Genomic DNA, 21,329 nt, shown 5'->3' with positions numbered 1-21,329 from the left:
TCACATTCCTGATTTGTGTGTGTGTGTTGTGCCATTTAGTACAAGTAAGCTCACCTATTGTCTTCCAAATCCCAGAGTGAAGTGAATTTAAGTGACTTACCTTGTTTCACAGAATATAGGTTCATTCTGTACTAAAGAATCACATTTTGGCACTTAAATCCCTTCACTGCTGTCTTACAGAACAGAATAGGGTGTTGCCCCTGCATACCATAGCAATATAATTGCTACATATAATCCATCTAGTCTATATCTTCTAACTGCAGATTGCTTGTTTTTTAAAAAAATAAAATAAAAAGTGGACTTTAATCATGATGGTCCCAAGCTGTTTAACTCTTTGACAACCTATTAACGAGTTTACTAACCTGGCACTATTACCTCCCTCTTTTTTTTTTACCTTAAATTCTTGTGTGGAAATTTACCTGAATCTTTTTGTTTTCTTTTTATATTTTTATAAACGCTTTTTATTTATATTGTCACATTCAGTTCAGTGTTATACTTAATGTAGAGATGGATTAGTGATATAAAAAAAAACATTTGCTCATGTTACAATAATAAGGCATGAACATGTTTACTCAACAACAAAAAGATTTCACTGTTTATCAATTTATATCTGTGTGATCATAAACTGGAGGGTGGTCAAAATTTATTTCATTTATTAGTAAGAACCTCCAGACCCATCTTTTTTTATCCTTTATTTATTTACCTTTTTCATGGGAAGACTGAAAGGTATGACTAAATATCAACTTTTGTAACTTGATTTACAGTAAATGTGCACTGCTCGCCTCATTTGTTGACATTTTGTTTTCACAATTATTGATCTTGTGAAGATAAGTCAACAATCACTCTTTAATTCATCATCACACTAGTTGCCCTTATTTAGCTCTCATCATCTCAGCCCTGTCTAGCGCATTTGTCTAGCACTGCAGTGTTGAACTTTCTGAGGCACTTTATTTAGAAAGCTCCACCGCCATCTAGTGTAGTAAAAATCACGCCCTACAACCCAACTGTGTAATGTATAAAACATGATGTTACCCTACTCCATTTTCTATTGATTGTATATCAATTTTATCATAAAAAATATCATATTTTAAATTATGCAAATAGACTCAAAACTAAAACTCCCTCCCTCAGATTAATAAGTCTCATAGAAGGGCTTTGTTTGGCTCTGCCAGCCACTGCCCACTCTGGAATAGCTTGAACTGAATCATGGATGTCAAATGTTTTCTGCCTCATTGTTTAATCCCTAGCAACCGGTTTGTTATATGATTTAAGAGGGATGTTATTAGTTTGATGTAGAAATGAGCATTATTCACTGAAATGTTTTTTATTTTTTTAATTTAACGAGCACTTCTCGTTTTACTAAATCAACATTTGCATCTCGGGATGAAACAGCAGAGGGCGCTGTTCACCAAGTTTGGCATTTTTGAAAATTGTCATCATTTACTCACCCTCAAGTTGTTCCAAACCTGTATGATTTTTTTTTTTATCTGCTGGAACACAAAATAAGATTGGGCCCAATGACTTCCACAGTATTTTTTTCCTACTAGGCTACCGTCAACTGTCTGGTTACCAACATTCTTCAAAATATTTTCTTTAGTGTTCAACAGAAGAAAGAAACTCATACATGTTTGGAACAATTTGAGGGTGAGTAAATGATGACACAATTTTCATTTTTGGGTGAACTATCCCTTTAAATATATATGTGGATGAAAAATCACAATCAAGTTAATGATTTAACTTTAATTTTGCAAACGGCCAAGTCTATAGGCCATTTCATATTATCGAACTGCATCTTAATTATCTCTTAGTTATAGCAGCAATGAGTGTGACATTTTTGATCTTCTTAAATGTAGGCTAGCCTACTTGAATACCGTATGCATGTGAACGAAAAATTGCAACAATCAACTTCTCGAATAATTTAACTTTAATTATGCAAACGGCCAATATACAGTATGCAGAATATAGTAATAGAGTTCATGTTATCAAACTGTAAGAACTGAAGAAAAAACGTCCTCTATTATTAACATATTGAAGCAACCTGGCACAATTCTGACTGGTGCACGTATGGTAGCAATTAACAGAGGTAAACGTGTTATAATGTTATATTCCTATGTTACCTTAATGTTGATGCTGTATATCAATGTCTAGGATGAACTCAGTGAACTTGTGGTGTTACTCTTCTGAACTTGTCTCGTCGTGTATGTCCGATTGATGAATCCGAGTCAGAGTTGAGTTTGTTCAATGAATCGTTTGAATCACACAATTGGTCTGAACAATTCGTTCAAGAAAATAATTAAGTAAATTATTTGGGACCAATTATCCTGAATTATCCCTATTTAAAATATTAAAATGCACATATTGATATATATACCGGTATATATATATATATATATATATATATATATATATATATATATATATATATAATTGTTTAATGTAATGCAAATATTCTAAACTTATATGAGATGAATCATATGAAATTACAACGAACTCCCTCATTAATAAAACGCATTTGTTGAACGTTAGCGTGTAATGCCAGGGACCACGTGACCCGAGTGTAAAATAACCGCTGAATCGTTTTAACAGTTTTTTTTTTTAAAACGAATCATAAACAGAACCGATTCGCAGAAAGGAGTCGGACTTCCCAGTCTCGTGTGGAGCGCATGTGTTGAGAACGCGCGAATGTTGTTACGTAACAGTAGCCTACGTACCCTGACAACTACCTGCCCGGAAACATAAAACATCAATATTTCGAATTGAGAATTTATACCTAGTGTATTCTTATCCCAATCGAGATTTATTATGGTTATCGATCTCTCGTTACGTGATCCAGACATTACAATAAACCTCCTTAGAGGTTTCCCCAGAAAAAGCATTGACCTCGTGGCTCGTGCACCCACAAGGATACATTTCGGTAATATCATCCCATAATAAACCTAATAAAACGCCAGTTTGCTTGAATCCACTGACATTTGGTTGATACTTCAGCTGAAGGGGACAGGACTTTGCGTTGGTTCGTCTCCACACGTTCATTCCCGTTTTTTCTCCGTACACGGAAAGCTCCTGCCCCCTGATCCCCCAAGCGCCCGGATGCACAGCCACACACCAGCAACAGTCAGTCAGTCAGCCAGTCAGGACAAACATGGTCGCCAGAACTGAAGGAAGCCTTTAGGAATCTCCGCGCTGAATTTCTCTTTACAAAGTAAGGGCTCTCTTAGACTGGTCGCCTGAAGCACGTAAAGCCTCGTCAGAGGTCTACATTTTCTTCTTGGTGAGTAAAAAGAGCGGTGTTACTGAGCGCTGTCAGACCGTTGATAATTCGTCAATGGATTAGATTCACGCGACACTGAGGGAATATTTTCAGCACCACGCGCTCAGGAATAGAAAAATGCCCTTTATTACTTTGTTACTCGCGTGTGCAGATACATTTGGCGTTGAGACGCGCTGATAGTGTCTCTATGGTGCTTGTATATTAAGAAGGGATTGCGTGATTTTCCTCAGGGTCAGATTTGTCCACTGGTATTTAATGCTATTAACCGCTTTGTATTAACATTGGTGCTCGTTTTATGAATGACAGGGCTTTTGTTGATTTGTTCCAATGTGAATTTATGTATTTGTAAGAGGTCGCACTAGTCAGGTAAGAGCCTGTCGAGTGTCGAGACAGACAGCAACGGATAGGCTGCAGTGATTTTAGAGACGTTATACACGTGATTGTCTGTTGTAACATTTTGTAATGTCGAAGCACTTATTTAACGTTACTATAAACTCTTTTTTTTCACGATCCATAACAAAATATAGCGCACAAATGTAGTTTATTATTTACAGTGTCACCCGAAAAGGAATTGCCTCTTGCCACATGTAATCACAGCTGTATTCGCTATGACAGACCGGGTCTGTGATATTGCTTTCAGTAATTAATTAGGCCTACTTAATTAATTACTTAATTAGTAGCCTAAGTAATTAATTCAGGTGAAAAAGGTACGAGAGACCCCTGTGCGTTTTATAAAACGGTTACCACATAATCAATAATTAAGAACAGCAATTTACATGAAAACATTTTTTATTGCGAAGATTCTTTAAGTGGATTTTTTGTTGTTGTTGCTTGCTAGAATAGTCACAACAAGACTACTATGTCGTATGTTGTTATGCATAATATTAGGTATACGACTTTAATGAGGGAAAGAACTACAATCACAAGAAGCATTGACATTTATACATCATTCTTTTGGCACAATTTGTGATTTGTTTCGATTCTCTGATTGGTGGAGATATCTTTGCAGAATCATGGCTAATGTATTTTTTCACCAGGAATACCTCTGTTTAATATAGGTGTGTTCACGCCATGTGGTCGATTCTGAACTTTATAAAGCTGTCACGTGCTTGTAGAACTTGTAATTACAATGTGTAAACTAATAATTTTCTGAGAGCTACGACTTGTACCACATGACCACCTCCACTCCCTTCCAACCATCAGTCTGCAATAAGCGAGGGATTGAGACTGAGAGGAGATTGAGATTGAGACTGGATGTTAAACAACATCCAGTTGGTTGCAACATCCAGTTCACGGGGACTTTAAGGATCTGTTCACACAGTCACACTTGGTATGTTTGGTTCGTTTAAGACAAACCCTGGTGTGATTGGTTTGTAAGTGCAGTTCATTTGAATAAGTGTGAAAGCTGCCATCCAAACCCTGGTGCTCACCAAACAAAAAAACCAAACAAACTCTGGTGCGGTCGAATGAAATGCACACGGACCAAAGACATGTAAACGAACCAAAGACAGGAAGATGAGACCCTAAAAAGTCATAGTCGTGATGTTGCCCATCCATCACAGTTCGATACAGGCATCAGAACCGCGTCTCCTTGCAGCAGATCTTCATTTGTGTGTGTGATGGAGGGATTCCTGCTGCTATTTTGACTCCTTTACACATTTTATAAGCTCTTTGCGAGTTCTCAAGTAGGTTATGCACATACGAGCGCATTTATCCCAGCACACAGCATACATCGCATACAGCTTTTTCACCAACTTTGATATTTTTCGATAAAATCTTCGATAACAAATATGATACAAGCATAATTCTGTTTAAGAATTAATTATGACATGACATACTTGTAATTTAAAGAAAAGTTAATTATGACTTATTGCTTAAAGCTGCTGTCCGCAGTTTTTCCTCTTTGTCGCCATCTCTGTTCGAAATCTGCAATTGCAGTTATTCGCGGAATTATCAACTTTACGTGAGTTGTACTTCAACACCCTCGACACGGCACAGCGCGGATGAACACAGTGTTTGAGGAGAGTGTGCAGCTGTCAGTCACCGCGCCGGTGTGGATACTGGCATTCAGAATCACTGATTATTCTTTTTGGAAGTATGACCAACATAAGAATTTTCACCGGAAAATGTAATCTGAACAAGTAAGAAACATCCACTTTTGTTCTGGTTCTGACATTGCAGTAAATCGTGCAGTAAATCGAGTAAATCTAACAATCGCTTATCATATCACGCAAAACTGTGCAAATGATACTTTGTTCTCAAATTGTTAATGTTAACAAAGTCAGCATTGTGTGACTACATGTAATGTCCTTCCGATATTATCCTTGTTTTCGCATGGGTCCGGTTGCAGTCTCTTTTTAAGTTAGCCACTCCGAAGTCCGAACGAAGTCTTTTGCATTTTACAGCGGGTGAATCAGTTGTCATTGGTGATTGTCGTTTGAACCTTTCTGGATCCGCCATCAAATTGATAAGTTTAATTATATCAAGTGCTGTGAGAAAAGGCTATAAATCTCCACCTCCAACATCCTCACACGCAATATAGCCGACTAGCCGAGACTCCTACTTTATGTGTACAGATGTGATGTAATGATGCAAAGACATGCTCGAATCTCCCACGGAAATCCACCAGTACCACTAAAATTAAAAACATTATTACAAGCTTACCGCTTTGAATCGAGCTAAGGTAAGCAGATAGTTTTGAACACTGGCTGTTATGTATTTTCTCCCACCACCCATATTTATTGGATAAATGTGGGTGGTGATGGCGCAGTGGATAAGACACATGCCTTTGGTGTGAGAGACCCGGGTTCGAATCCACTGTGAGACACCAATGTGTCCCTGAGCAAGACACTTAACCCCTAGTTGCTCCAGAGGCGTGCAACCTCTGAAATATAGCAATTGTAAATCGCTTTGGATAAAAGCGTCAGCTAAATGAATAAATGTTAAATGTTAATGGATAATTTTTAACCCCCCAAAAAAAGCTACGGACTGCAGCTTTAATAACAATTAACAATGTCGCAAAACATACCTAATAATGCAATTTCTTTCACTTTATATAAATAATCAGGATAAAAATAAAAGATTATTACATGAATTTAAGTTTGATTGATTACATTAAGAATCGCGAGAACAGCTTTAGATCAGGCATACTACTGGGGTCCTGAACTGGGACTCAGCACTTCACCACACCGTCTCAAAATAGGCTATACGAAAGCCGACCAATCAGGTTGTGAACATATCCCTATGCCTTTAGGTTCGGTGATAAAAATTCCAATCTGAACGCTAAGCGGACCAGGACTAAATGTTTTGGGGTTTTTTTTGGTCCGGACCAAACAAACCAAGCATACCGAACTACAAATGTGAACACACCCTTAGGTGTGTTCGACTTGAAGTGGCGCTGTGCAAACTGATCGGTGAATGACATCAAAGTAGAGTGATTTGATAGCATACAGAGCTTTATTAATGGTAATTACAACATGATGTGAACGCAGCATATGATCATTTAAAAAATTTGTTGAAATAATGTGGGTTTGATGGTTTCAAAAAAGCATCTACCATCGATTAACCAGCCTCACAGCTCACAGTAGGTCTGTCTATGGTTTTTTAACTTATTGTTAAATTAAAAATCAATTCTTCTAAAGTGAAAATAAATGGTATTTACTGGGTTTACTCTGCTCTTAAATATAACATGGCTGCTGTACTGAGTCCAGAATCTAAACTGCCCTATTGAGTTACTTATCCTTCGGATAAAAATGGCGGGTTGATTCAGTTGAATCCTAGGACTAATAATATCATGCATACATGTGAAATCAATGTGTCTAGACTCCCTTCCTCATCTCCTATCGTATATGTTGGTAAGAGTGTACAATTTACAGTCAGTGTTCAGTCTGCTCTTGATTGGAATATACTATGAAAGATGAATCCGCACAAGAAGACTATGAAAATATTTATTCAAATAGTAGGCTATTCAAATATACTGGACGCCTTGTATGCTTCCTCACAATGCTTAATATCATTTAGTGGTATATCAGATTTCTGTCCTTTTATGGACCTACAAAACAGACTTCACCTTCTGCTGAGATCACACATTCTCCACAAATTTGAATGGGCAGAATGTCAAATATTCACTTAATGCCTGAAAATCAATCATTAGTTCCTGTCATAATAAACTTGCATGGGAATGTTTTTTTTTTTACACACATGAAGAGACTTTAAAACCAGTATTTCATCCTAGAGCATCATGTGCAGCAGCATGTGCCATGTGTGCATTGTGATAGAATCAGACAGCAACAGCCTCTTAGTGTTTATGTATCCGGGCCTACATCTGATAAGTGTTTGCTGAGTTGTTGAACTTACTAAAAAAAGAAATGGTCATGCAGGTTCAAGCCAATTTGCCCTTTTTTTTTTTGTCTCAGCGATGTATGAGTTTATTCACAAAAAACTTTAGATAACCCTAATCAATGCGAAGCGACTAAACAGTTAAATCAAGCTAAATCTTACGGATGTATGATTACTTTTTTACCACACTGCTCTTTTTATGTCTAATGCCAAATTAACACTGAAGTGGCATTTCAGTGCATTAATACTGCTCGGGAATGGTGACAGGAGAAAGCAAATAACCAAGAGCAATTATTACAAAGAAAGTAAAAACTAAAATCAGGATATTAGATGCTATGTTGACAGTTCTGAGTAGCAAGTGACCATTTTTTTTTTAAGATCAAACTTAAAAGAACCATATCCGTCTTCTTAGGGAATGAGTTCCATTCCCTTGCGGCTTTAACTGAAAATACAGACTGACTAAATTTACATTTTCTGAGAGGAATAATACAGTCCCCTCTTTCTCCACCCCATGTGGAACAATGTGCAGGTGTATGTATATATATATATAAAGTATTGAGCAATGATGAAATTTTACTGATTTCTTTTCAAGAATTTTGAGTGATTGTTTATACAGAGACTTAACTTGGCACCTTAAGAGATTTCACTGGCAACTAAAATTAAGATCTTAAAAAAAGAATAAATGTATCTTGATTTAGTATGATAGTGATTTATATCGGAATGAAGAACGAGGCAGAGTTTTCCACAATACAGGGAGTGAATTACCCATCTTCCATGTTCCCTGTTGCTACTCCCACAATACGCTCCCTCTGAGCTTTGAATGTCAGTACTCACAGCTCAGCCTTGTGTGTAACCCCGACAACATTTGGCTCTTCGCTTGGCATTCTCAAAGGAAGGCAAATTGCCCATTTACCATGCCCATTGCAGCACTAAAGGAACAATAAGTCATTGATATGTCTAAGGAACTGCTGGGAGGTGCTCTTTAAACACAATGGCTAATTCTTTGTAAAGGGACATGATGGTGTTGTGAAGATGTCGGAACAGGTTATGGTACTGTTTGTAGCAGAACATTGTGGCTAAATTCCCACCTTAGAGGGGATTTTAAACAAAAAACCACGACATAAGCAGGAGAAGAGGAGGTGACCACATTAGTTTGTCATTGTTTGTGAAATAGCGACATTCTGAAATGTTTCTAAATAAGACATTATGGCAAACACTTGGCTTCTCGAAGTAGCCACTGACTCCATTTAGCTATCGTGAAGGTGAATGGGTTTTTAAATGAAGTCCCATGGATCAATTTATGACCAGGTTAAGTGGTGTTACGAGTTAGGTTGTTGTTACAAGAGCACAAAATGAAATGCCTAAAATGCCCACGGTTGCCTCTTGTTTAGTTTTTTAGTTTACGCCCTCCAATAAATTCAGTGGAGGAATCCACAGTGCCTAACCCCAAGAACAGAAACATCCTGTACATGCCCTTTTTGACATCAAACGAGTTTATGCTTTGCCAGTATGTACAAGTTTAGTGTGTAAAGAACTGACTAGGGTTTGTTTTCTCTTTTTGTCCCATGGAAATACATGGCCGCTTGTTGTTGTCTAGCTGTCACTCCTCGGCAACTGGCATCAGTCCCAAATGACACTGTTGCGCCGCTCGCACACTAGGGTAAAGGGTGAAAATTTTGGACCTGTCAGTAAATGGTGCGTGAGTCTGTCATGTGTTTGTCATCTCTGAATCTTTCAGTCACTCAATCTTGAGATGGCAGAATTGTAAAAAAAATAATAATAATAGTCTGACTGATGATAAAATGTAGATCTTCTGTTACCAAAGTCAGTGTGACTGAAATGCTAATGTCTGTTGGCAGTTGGCATGTTAGGGTAATGTAGAAAGGCAGGTCGGCAGTAGACACGGGCTGCCTCTAGTGCACTAGATGTTGCTGTCGGCATTCTGTCACCGAGCCGTTAGAACGTAAGTTTGGCAAATATGTCTCTGCAATGACCTTTTGAAATAAAGCTCACATCAGACGGAGCTGAAGGAAAAACAAACAAACAAACAGATACATGTAATTTTATGGAGTTAAAGACACCATGAAATAAAATATTTTTTTTCTGGATTTTAGTCTGTGTGCCTGTTAACTTTTAGGAGTACACTATAGACGAATCCGGCGAAACTACCGGAAGGAAGCGGGCGCCATTACTGAGCAGCGTGACGTCACGCCATTTGGAGCAGCCATCTTGACGGAATAGAAAATGCTAAACCGCCGGTGATAATACAGCTCGTCGCGAAATATTCCTATCATGCCCGAGCGATGCTGTGCATTTGGTTGCGATAAGATACGTGATCATACAAAAGGAATATCTTTATACCGTATCCCAAAAGAAACAAAACGGAGAAAAGTGGTTGGCGGCAATAAACAGGCAAAACGCACATGCATTCCTAGATCAGTTAATTCGTTAGGCGTATTATCACATTACAGTCTTTCGTTTTCAAATACCAAAAGCTGATCTTGTATTTTATTTGACACTTCTTATAAATCGTTAGAAATACAGATTGAGACGACAAGTCTCAATGACAGTTTATCATACAGTGACAGTCAGTGATAAGTATAAAAAAGTATATAAACATAGGCTATTATTTCGTTTTTCTTGGATCAAACTAGATTAAACAAATTCATTAAAGATACACCTGTTGTTTTGTGTTTTTCCCTGTAAACTCAGTTTAAAAATTATTACAGGTATGATTTGGTGATAAAAATACGTTGACCAACCTTTGCGGTGATGATTGAAAAATCATTTTCTTGTAATGAAGCTCCGGTGTAGCGTGATGGAAGTGAATAAGGTAGTAATGCCACCGAACTCAATGTCAGGACGTTTTTCTACACATTTAATGCCTGTAAAAAGAACTTGTGGTGCTTCATATGGATCTATGATACCTAATTCCTTTATCTTCCTCTTGTATATTTATTTTTGTGATGCTAATAATAAGTGCGATGACATGACGTGGTGGGGGGAAAAATCGATTCGAGATAATTTGCACCATGATTTTGCGCATGCAATTATATCAATACTGTAGCGCAAAGTATTGCAATATTTAGGCTAATTATACTAATAATTATATTACCCACGGCAATGGATCTATGAGTAGCCGACGGATGTATTCCGTCAAAATGGCTGACACGCGGCTAGGGGTCACGTGACTGGGAGATCCCTATAGCTTTAATACGGCCTTAAATATGAAAATTAACTTTTATTATTTACGCATTTTAAGTTTATTGTAAGTAAACTTAAAAAAGTACCAATTTTGCATACTTTATTATATTATATTATATTATATTATATTATATTATTAAAACTTACTGACCCTGGCACACAGTCGTGTGGGTCTACAGTCGGTCATCTGAGAGAAAAATATCATGTTTTCAAACTTTTCCAGATATTAATATTTGATAAAACTGCACCAAAAAATTAATAATATATAATTACTATGGGACTTTTTTAAAATGGACTTTAGCCTATTAATGAGACTTTTGTTTCTTTATTACAGTTTCTGAACATTTGTCAGACACCGACCTACTTGACTTTAAGCCCCACAAAAAATGTTTGAATGAACTTCTTTTTTGCAGCAATTATGGTGTTTTTTAATAGGGAGCTAAAAAATAAAACTGCATGTATGGATAACGCATTTTTGACATGACTTGCAGCAGCATGTTTTATAGTTTATGGTTGTGTAAAAAAGAAAAGAAAAGGACAGACCCTTTGATATGCCTCACCTCGTATTCGCCAGCACAGGAAAGAAAACTGAACTTGTCAAAGCCATGTCATGGGGTCTTTAATGACAAATTAGTATTTATATTAGTAGCACGAGCATCTAATTTATATTAGATGCCTTTTCATCTGCATTTCTCAGCCATCCACAAGTCTTAATTTGAACATGTATCACACTGCGAGCTGCGTGGTTGCGTGACATTTAACAGCGTAACACCTAAGCTTTCCAACTCTTTCAAGCGGGGAAACATGAATGGAAGCCTCTAAACTAATATTTTCCATAAACCATCCACCAAAGCACTTATTACTCACGACGCCAACACCACATAGACAGCAGAGTGCCATCTAAAAATATCAAATTACTGCTTGGAACTAGAGGAGGAGTGGTGTGCGCTCAAGAGGGTGTCTGTGTGCATTTTGTTCCTGTGAGGGTGTTTTGTATGTATTACAGTTAATGATAGAATATGTTCATGCAACGGACAGCTGGTTGCTCTTTTCTTTGAACGGCCTCATGTGTCACGACTATTTCCAGCACCCTAGGGTCAGTTTAGGAAGTGAGCACCCTGCTATCAGTGTAAAAGCATCTATTGGCAGACACCTGAAACCATCAATGTCTGTGCGGGGGTCATAATATTGGATCTTCATTGTTGATTTTGACTGCTTCTTTGATGCAGGATTCCTGTCACGAGCTTCATACAGACTGAAATGCAATGAAAACATCAGGGTTTGATTGACAAGACATTGCTTTTCAGTTTGAAACTTGGATGTCTTTTTCCAGTAATAAACAAACACTGTGAAGCAGCTTTGATACAATCTGTATTGTGAAAAGCGCTATATAAATATATTTGACTTGACTTGACTTGACTCGACTTGACTTGATTCAGAAGTGACTTTTTTTCTACTGTAAGTCAGTTCATCATTCATTTTACATAAAAACTGACCACCTCCTCTTAATAATTTAATATTTAGTCATATTATCCAAATTCATATTTTATAATTATTAAAACATTTCAGGAATATTTCTTATTAAATGCAAAGAAATATTTTTATTCTTATTTAATTTCAAACATATTTTATAATTGATGCATAAAAAAACAAAACAAATGTATCATCTCACCGCTATGAACAATTGCCTGATGGTATTTGGTGCCATATCAGTTTTTATGTGGCTTGGCTTATATTATATAATTTTTTTATTTGTCAGTATTGATGAATGGATGTTTAATCATACATGTTAGTTTTTTTTTCTTTTACATTAGCTTTGACATTATCTCCTAATGCTTACATTTAACACTTTTAAGTGTAATATTTACCAATACAAAATCTCTAAATTATTAATATTCATTTTATATACCATGCATTATAATGTAGTGTGGTTGATTTTAGTTTGTTTTTTTAAAGTTTGATTTAAGTTTTTTTTTTTTTTTTTTTTTGAATATTCTGTATCAGTATTAGCCAGAATTTGTATGCTGGAATTTAATGCATCCCTAATGAAAAATTAAAAAAGCCACTCATTTGTAATATTATTTCATCTGACACAATGGACAGTTGTGAACACACTGGCTGTTATTCTGTGGTTTTCAGTCTCTTTCGTCAACAAGGGAAGCGAAGGGAGTTGTTAGATTGCATCCTGTGAATGTCATTTGTTTGTTTACAGATTTCTATTCGCAAACCACCCATATATTATCTCCCATGATGCCCGAAACCGCACAGACTTGTTTAGAGTGTCTCTTTGCCACAGGACAAGTTGATAAAAGTGTTGTGTTCTGAAACACTGCGTGATGTGCTGCCGGTGAGTCAGGGCTGTGTAGATGTGAGAGCGAGTCCCAGAATTGCTTATGACAATGTCTGACAGGCTGTCATCCCCTTCTGATGGTGCTTGTTGGAGAGAGTGTTCCAATAACTGCAGCTATATCACCTATAGCTACTGTCTCAGCAGTGGATGAATGATTGTTTGGAGGTTTGGCTATTTTAAGGACTGAGAGATGGATGACCTGAGGGTGAGTTGATCAGCTCGGGGATACAGACATCCCCCAAGTGTCAGCGGGCGCGGGACAGTCTGTGATGTGCTGGAGAGGGTTAGTCGCCCGGCGTGTTCTGCCTTTGTTTTTGTCTGAGTGTTTACTGTTCAGAGCAAGAGAGCTGGACTGTGAATGGGAGGGGTCACATGACATGATAATGATATCATCATCCTGAAAGCACTGATTGTTCCAAACACTGCAAGAAACAAAGACAGACTATCTTATATCCATCTATCCATCATCTATCATCTATCTGCTATCATTGCACACATTCTTTAAGAAAACACAAATATTTAAGTTTTATATTTTGATATTTGTCAGATACATTTATAACTTTGACATTTCATATATGTGTGAGAAATGATTGAATAATAATAAATATTTAAAAAGAAGTATTGCAGTCCGAAATATTTGCAGAATAAATATTACATTTGTATATGGGTCATTGAAAATATTCAGAGGCATGTAGAAATCTGAACTATCCTTAGTTTTTGACTTAAAGGGTTAGTTCACCCAAAAATGAAAATTCTGTCAGTAATTACTCACCCTCATGTTGTTTCCAACCCCGTAAGACTTTCGTTCATTTTCGGAATACAAATTAAGATATTTTTGATGAAATCTGAGAGCTGGCTCAATCCATAGGCTGCTAGGTAATTTTATCTGCCAGCCCAGAAAAGTTAGTAAAGACATTGTTAAAATAGTCCAAGTGACTACAGTGGCTCAAGCTTAAGTTTATCAAGCGACGAGAATACTTTTTGTGCGCAAATTCAACCATCTCTTCTCTTCCATGTCATTCTCCTAAGCTGTTGACGTAGTGTAACAGCGCAGCGCTTCTGGGTTGTACGTCAGAACGTAGGCTCACTATTGGCCGACGCTGGTCATGTGTGATGCTGGCCAATAGTGAGCCTAACGTACAACCCAGAAGCGCTGCGCTGTACACTATGTGAACCAGGGCTGGACTGGGACAAAAAATCGGCCCTGGCATTTTGGCCCAGACCGGCCCACTACATATGATCATTGTGTTTATGATCATATGTAGTCACACGCATCACACATATGACCAGCGTCGGCCAATAGTGAGCCTACGTTCTGACGTACAACCCAGAAGCGCTGCGCAGTTACACTACGTCAACAGCTTAGGAGAATGACATGGAAGAGAAGAGATGGTTGAATAAAGTCGTTATTTTTGTTTGTTTTTGCGCAAAAAAAGTATTCTCATTGCTTGATAAACTTAAGGTTGAGCCACTGTAGTCACTTGGACTATTTTAACCATGTCTTTACTAATTTTTCTGTGCTGGCAGATATCAATTACCTAGCAGCCTATGAAGGAGTGAGCCAGCTCTCAGATTTCATCAAAAATATCTTAATTTGTGTTCCGAAGATGAACGAAAGTGTTACGGGGTTGGAACAACAACATGAGGGTGAGGAATTACTGACAGAATTTTCATTTTTGGGTGAACTAACGACTGCAAATATCATGCAAAAATAATTTAAAATCATTGGTCGAAAGGTGTGGGATCCCTGCATAATGAGATTATGGAAGCAGATGCGATTCACTGTGGAGGAGATTTGTGTCTAATATTACTGTCAGAAACATTTATCATGCAGTCCTTCCTTTCTTGAAAGACAGTAGCCTTTCTAGGGACCTGAAATACAAATGAATGTGTGCAAGGACCCTAACCCCAAGTATAACACACCTCTTTTATTCTTTTAGCTTAGATTGTTTTTTTTGTTCTGTCCAACTAATAATATAATAATATTAATACTTATTTGACAACATTATGTACTTTGGTTTTGTTTGTTTGATTTTCTGTTATATATTTTTTTAAATAAGTGAATTGTTTTCCTGACATTACCCATGTTTTCCCCCACACAAATAACTGCACACCATTGACTTCCTTTTATTTGTTTTGCCATGGGAGTTTGCTTATCCCTTAATATTGAAATATTTTATGAATTACTTATTTGCCTGCTCTACTTTGAGGAGTGACAACTCTGTGGTGCTTTATTAAATTTCCTTTTGCATTTGGTAATTTGTATGTATTTGATACTAAATGCTTTTAGAGAGACATAATGCAGATATTATGGTGCCAGCACTCAGTGTGTACACCATTGAATGTCCTTGGTGCAACTGCATGCCTTTTCCTGATTGTTAGAGGGGAATCACCCACCCCTCTTCCTCTCTCCTCACTCTCATTGGCTTGATCTTCCTCGTCACTCCTTCTTCCCATGCTGCGTTATCCAATCAGATCCACCGCTCCCACTCAGCGTGCACGTGATTGGCTGGCTGGCCTGTGATGCTGCTGCCTCTCTTTAAGAAGCAGTCTAGACTGCAGTGACAGGTTTTTCAATGAGAATCGCACTGCTGTTGTCCTGCAACACGTCTGACTCTCCATCTGGCATTTCCTCATACTACATTTTAGACAACGTTCGCACATCTTTTCTTTGTCTGAATCCATTGACCAGTCTCATTGTTCCTGTTTTATTGGCATAAGTCAGCACATCAGTTTAGCATTTTGCCATCCTTTCATTCAAGATCCCTCACGTTTAATCTGTCCATCTTTCGTTTTTCGACCCCACTTTCCAAAAAAGGGGGGAGACTCTGAGCACTGCGTAGCCCAAAGGTGAGTATACTCTTGATTAGAGTTTAGAGTGCTGCAGTCATTACAGACACATTTTTACTGCACTCTCTCCTTCCTTTCTTGTGTCGTGTCTAATGCAACAGGTTCTGTATGTACCTCATATATTGGACAGGACATGACAGCATCAAGAGGAATGCATTGTAGAAACTACTAACTTGTCAGCGTGCATTGTATTGCTTTTATTATGTATAAAAAAAACACACATCTCTCTTCCTGTGTTTAACCATCAAAGTATAAGCTGAATGCTTTTAATATTCAGATTAGTTAGGTGATATTTTTCTCCCAGTGCTTGTTTCGTGGTTTAATAGTGTTGAATGTCCCAATGTTGGGCGGCAGTGGCTCAGTGGTTCATGTAGGTTGTCTACAAACCGGAAGGTTGGTGGTTCAATCCTCGGTTCCATTAAATATATGTGTAAAGCTGTGAAATGTATCATAAATCATTGAGCCTAGGGGGTTTACAAGGGTTTGTGCACCTATAGTTTCCATGTATGGGCCTTTGAAGGGATAGTTCGCTCAAAAATGAAGATTCTGTCGTGATTTTCTCACCCTCTTGTCAATCCAAACTTGAATGACTGACTTTCTTCTGTGAAACATAAAAGATGATATTTAATGAAAGTCAGTGGTAACCAAAACTAGCAGAAGGTAGGTCATACAGTTTAGGAACGATTATGAGGGTGAGTAAATAATGACAATTTTCATTTTTGGGTGAACTATCCTTTTAAGGATAGGCCTATGTCTTGAAATGATGTAAGTATTTCCCCAGACTGATTACATTTCTCACATTTTAAACAAGGTCAACCTTGTGAGCAAATAATAATGTAGATTTTTATTGATATCAATTTAATCTCTGAATAAGGTGGTTGTCTTATCATAAAAGATCAGCAATAGTATGAAAAATAGGCTTTGACAGGTGCTGTCAGCAAATTGAGTGCTAAACCTGTTACACAGATTGCTAAAGAGCTGAAGGGCTAAAAAGCAATAGACCTCAAATATCTGAGAGCAGCAGAAGAATCTAATTTCATCCAAATTGTCTCAGCTTATCACCTGTCCTGATGTCACATGACAGTATCAGTGTTTTGGCATTGCATCCATTTTCCAAAAATGTGTTAACCATTATTAGTTCTAAAATGCACCTATTTTAAATCCAGACCTGCTATTGGTATGCATGAGACATTTATATCTCCAGAGTGCTTTATTTTTCTGAAAAACCCAACATCTGCTGCTTGTTATTCTAACTCCTTTAGAAGTTCACTAACAATTAGCAGTTTTTGTACTTAATTAAACAGATATCCAATAAATAAGTAGCTATATGTGTAATTTATGTATATACAGTATATACAGTCGTGCTCAGAATTAATGTGGTAAATATTATCAAAACTGGCTGTAAAAAATAAATCTGCATCGTTTATCCTTTTGATCTTTAATTAAAAAAATTGCCAAAAATCTAACCTTAAATTGAAGTAAAAGAATTGAAAGTGGGGGGGGAATCACATTATGAAATAAATGTTTTTCTCCAAAACACGTTGGCCACAATTATTGGCACCCCTAGAATTTTTTACGAGTAAAATATCTCTGAAGGATATTCCCATTAATATCTACCTTTTTTAGCACACCAGGAGGACTAGGAACATGAAATTGTCCAGCCATGACTTCTTGTTTCACAGGAGTTTAAATATGAGGAAACACAAAGGCCAAATTCCCTCAATCATCCATCACAATGAGTAAAACCAAAGAATATAGTTCTGATGTGCAGCAAAAGATTGTTGAGCATCACAAAATAGAAAGTGGCTGTAAGAAAATAGCTAAAGAGTTGAAAATCCCCATTTTGACCATCAGGGCAATAATTAAGAAGTTCCAATCAACTAAAGATGTTACGAATCTGCCAGGAAGAGGACGTGTGTCTATATTACCTTAATGGACGGTGAGGATGAAAGTTTGAGTGTCCAAAGACTCTTCAAGGATCATAGATGGAGAATTGCAGAGATTAGTTGATTCTTGGAGTCAGAAAGCCTATAAAAAAAAAATCAAACAACCCCTACATCTCCACATGTTGTTTGGGAGGGTTTCAAGAAAAATCTTCCTCGCTCATCCAAGAACAAACTCCAGCAAATTCAGTTGTCAGACATGACTGGATCTTCAAACGGGACAGGGTTCTGTGGTCAGATGAAACTAAAAAAAAAGAGCTTTTTGGCAGCAAACACACTAGATGGGTTTGGTGCACACAAGGATTAAAAGTACCCCATGTGTACAATTTAATAAACCATTGGATCTTTAATGTTGTGGGCATATTTTTCTGCTGGAGGTCCTGGACTTCCATGTGTCCACCTGGACTTATAATGGGCCGTGGTTGGATCTTCTATCAGGACAGTGATCCAAAACAAACATCAAAATCAACACAAAAATTAGTTACGGAGCACAAAATGAAGCTTCTGCCATGACCATCCCAGTTCCCTGACCTGATGAAAGGATCTGGAAGAGGAATGGTCTCTGATCTCCTGTCAGGTGTTCTCCAAACTCATCAGGCATTATAGGAGAAAACTCAGAGCTGTTATCTTGGCAAAAGGAGATTGCAAAAAGTATTTAATAAAAGGGTGCCAATAATTGTGGCCAACGTGTTTTGGAGAAAAACGTTTATTTCATAATGTGAATCCACCGATGTATCGGCCAATAATCGGTATCGGCCAGTTAAAGCTATTATTTTTGCCATCGGCCGATTGTTTAAAAACAGCTGATGATCAGTGCCAATCAAAAGGGTGTGGAAAAACATGTCAGACTGCAACTCATACTGTGTGTGTGAGGAAAATCTCTCTTGTGTTTAATTTAGGGCAAGTTAACGAGACAATAGCTCTTTAACAGAACAAATAGAAATCCGTATCATGACTCGTAGAATCACTCAATCTGTGTTACAACCACGTAAAGAAGTCAATAGAACAGCTTCTGAACAATATTACTTAATGTTTGCATTTACCTCAGGGAAGTTAACCAGTGGCCACAGTTTGTTAGTTAGCTATAAAAACACTAAAGAAGAGCTTATTTACTGTTAATTATATATGTAAGAAGTGTTTATGAAAAATACCTTATGGTCAACTGAGCTGTTTACAAACATTTCCGCTTTAATTTGAGTGTAAATATTATATCTGGAAATAAATAGCAGTTGAATACAATGGCTCTGTTGTGAACTTTTATCTCTAATCTTATAGTGTACCAAATGAGAGGGTTCCCTGTATAGTTTGCAGCATTATTTGTGAGCGTTTTTTTTTTTTTCTTCTTAAGAAAAATCTAACTATCGGTATCGGCATCGGCAGATATTATTCTGAATAATCGCTATCGTAATGGCGGAGAAATTTAGTATCGGTGCATCTCTAATATATTTACCATTCAAATGTTTGGGGTTAGTATATGATTTAGAAAAAAAAACATTTTTTTAAACAGTCTCATGTGCTCATCAAGGCTGCATTTATTTGATTAAAAACAGTAATATTATGAAATATTACAATTTAAAATAATTGTTTTCTATTTGAATATATTTATCCTTCAGAAATCGTTCTAATATGCTGATTAGAAATTTTAATAGAATGTGATTTCAACCGAGGAAGACACTGTATCGGGTTCTTTTTATCGGTAAAGTTAGTGGTCCGATCTAAATTGAATTGCAAAAATTGGGACAGTTTCAGACAGGTTTCTCAAACTCCCTGTCCCCCTTGGTGTTGATGGCATATACAGCAGCAAATTCATATTTTGTCAGAGCCTCTAGTAAATTAAGTGTTATTTTGTTTAGTTGTCTGTTCAAAGTCGTGGGAGAATCGTGATCTCTATTTGAAAAAAAAAAATGCAGCTATACTATACAGACCATCTTTTGTGACAAAGTCAACAACCATGTGATGTTTGATACGTGAGGTGTTGCCGTTCACGGGACTCTGGCACACAATCAGTAAATACCTTGAGCATGTATTAGTCTGGCTTTCCCACTGTTTACATTTAATTCCCTTTAAACAAAAGGCTTAGTGAAGTAGAAGAATGTACCGTTGTCCCCCATCGAGTTGACTTCGGGATATCAGTTCTGAGCAGTGATTTTTCAGCCTCTGCATTGCAGGTCTGGCCTGTGGTGAGAACGCTCTGTAATTTTACAGGTGTTTGTTTTGACGTCACTACATGATCGTATACTGTGTCTTTGTAATGCTTTAAAGTCCAGTCTGTCATCAGCTGTTGACTGATGCTCTAAATACTGTACTGTCCCCCTGTGGTGTGGGATCAGTCGTTCCGATAAACAGGACTGATCAGATTTCACCAAGCACATAGTGGCCCTTTTACAGCCCTGCCGTTTTCCAATGAATTTGACCCACTAAGATTCTTAGAGCGGGGAAAGCAGGAAGCGAGGAGGCTGTAAGCGGGTATTAGGGGCTGCGACTCCGCAGTGTTGCACAGTGCAGCTGGAGCACGACTCGCTGTACTGCTTCGCCTCGGTGGGAGACTCAAACCTGAAACGAAGCCAAGAAGCAGAGAGGAGGTGTGAAGCACGAGTGATTGTTTTGCAGTGCTTACTGTGCTGCTACATTCTGTTATGGACGACAGTGTACGACTGTGTGTCTTGGTCACACCTGAACGCTTCGCCCTTGGTGTCGTAGTGTAAGGTGGACAGTTAATGTAAGTGCTCAAGTGGTTTTCTTACTGTTTTATGTAATGCTATATGTTATCTTATTTTAAACCTTGAAATCCCAAGTTTTTTGGTAAATAAATCATATTGTACTTTAATTACACATAGCACATTTTCATGTTAATTTAATTTTAACATACCAGATGTATGTATGGTTATTTTGGTCTGTCTCTCTTCAAAGTTCTCGACTTTTCTGACTCTTTCCAACGATTAAAATCATACAATAACATCATAATATCGTCATAAACTGTTGAAATACTCAATTCATTGTAGTCAAACGAATTTCTGATTATTAATCCTGTTACCACATGATTTTCACCCTTATTCCAAACAATGTAACAATTCTCTATTTTTTTTTACAGCATGGCAGGAAGACAATTAACATCTTGTTTAATTTTCTCAATTATTACACAAATTGTTCTGTATTTACGCTCAACCTTCAGCCCTGTTACTCAAGTTATTGTGAGGGGGGAAAATTACCAAACAAATATTTTTCTTAAATCTATGAAACTAACACAAGTTCCTTACTAGATAGCCCTTTCTGAATGGCAAATATTCAACCTTGTTACACATTCTGGTGTGTTTATTTATTTATTTATTTTTAATGATGAATTTAATAATGTTTATTACTAGAAAGAAATCAC

The 21,329-nt window shown here is 37.2% G+C and overlaps 1 protein-coding gene across 6 annotated transcripts in view; it reads left to right on the top strand.

Moving 5' to 3' along the window:
- Positions 1 to 3,041: 3,041 nt before the first annotated feature.
- Positions 3,042 to 21,329, top strand: part of slc20a2 (solute carrier family 20 member 2) — a 42,479-nt gene continuing 24,191 nt past the window's right edge. The window contains exon 1 of one of the 6 annotated variants that reach the window (XM_056237553.1): positions 3,042 to 3,202. The gene's annotated coding sequence lies outside the window, so the exon portion shown is untranslated. Of the gene's footprint in view, positions 3,272 to 15,983; positions 16,014 to 20,609; positions 20,676 to 21,329 lie in introns of those variants that run through there. The other 5 variants (XM_056237552.1, XM_056237556.1, XM_056237551.1 and 2 more) reach the window with 5 other exon arrangements.

The sequence above is a fragment of the Rhinichthys klamathensis genome, unplaced genomic scaffold, assembly GCF_029890125.1.
Source record: "Rhinichthys klamathensis goyatoka isolate OS25496 unplaced genomic scaffold, OSU_Roscu_1.1 h1tg000487l_1, whole genome shotgun sequence".
NCBI classification, from domain to species: domain Eukaryota; kingdom Metazoa; phylum Chordata; class Actinopteri; order Cypriniformes; family Leuciscidae; genus Rhinichthys; species Rhinichthys klamathensis.
This window is presented reverse-complemented; position numbering and strand designations above follow the sequence as displayed.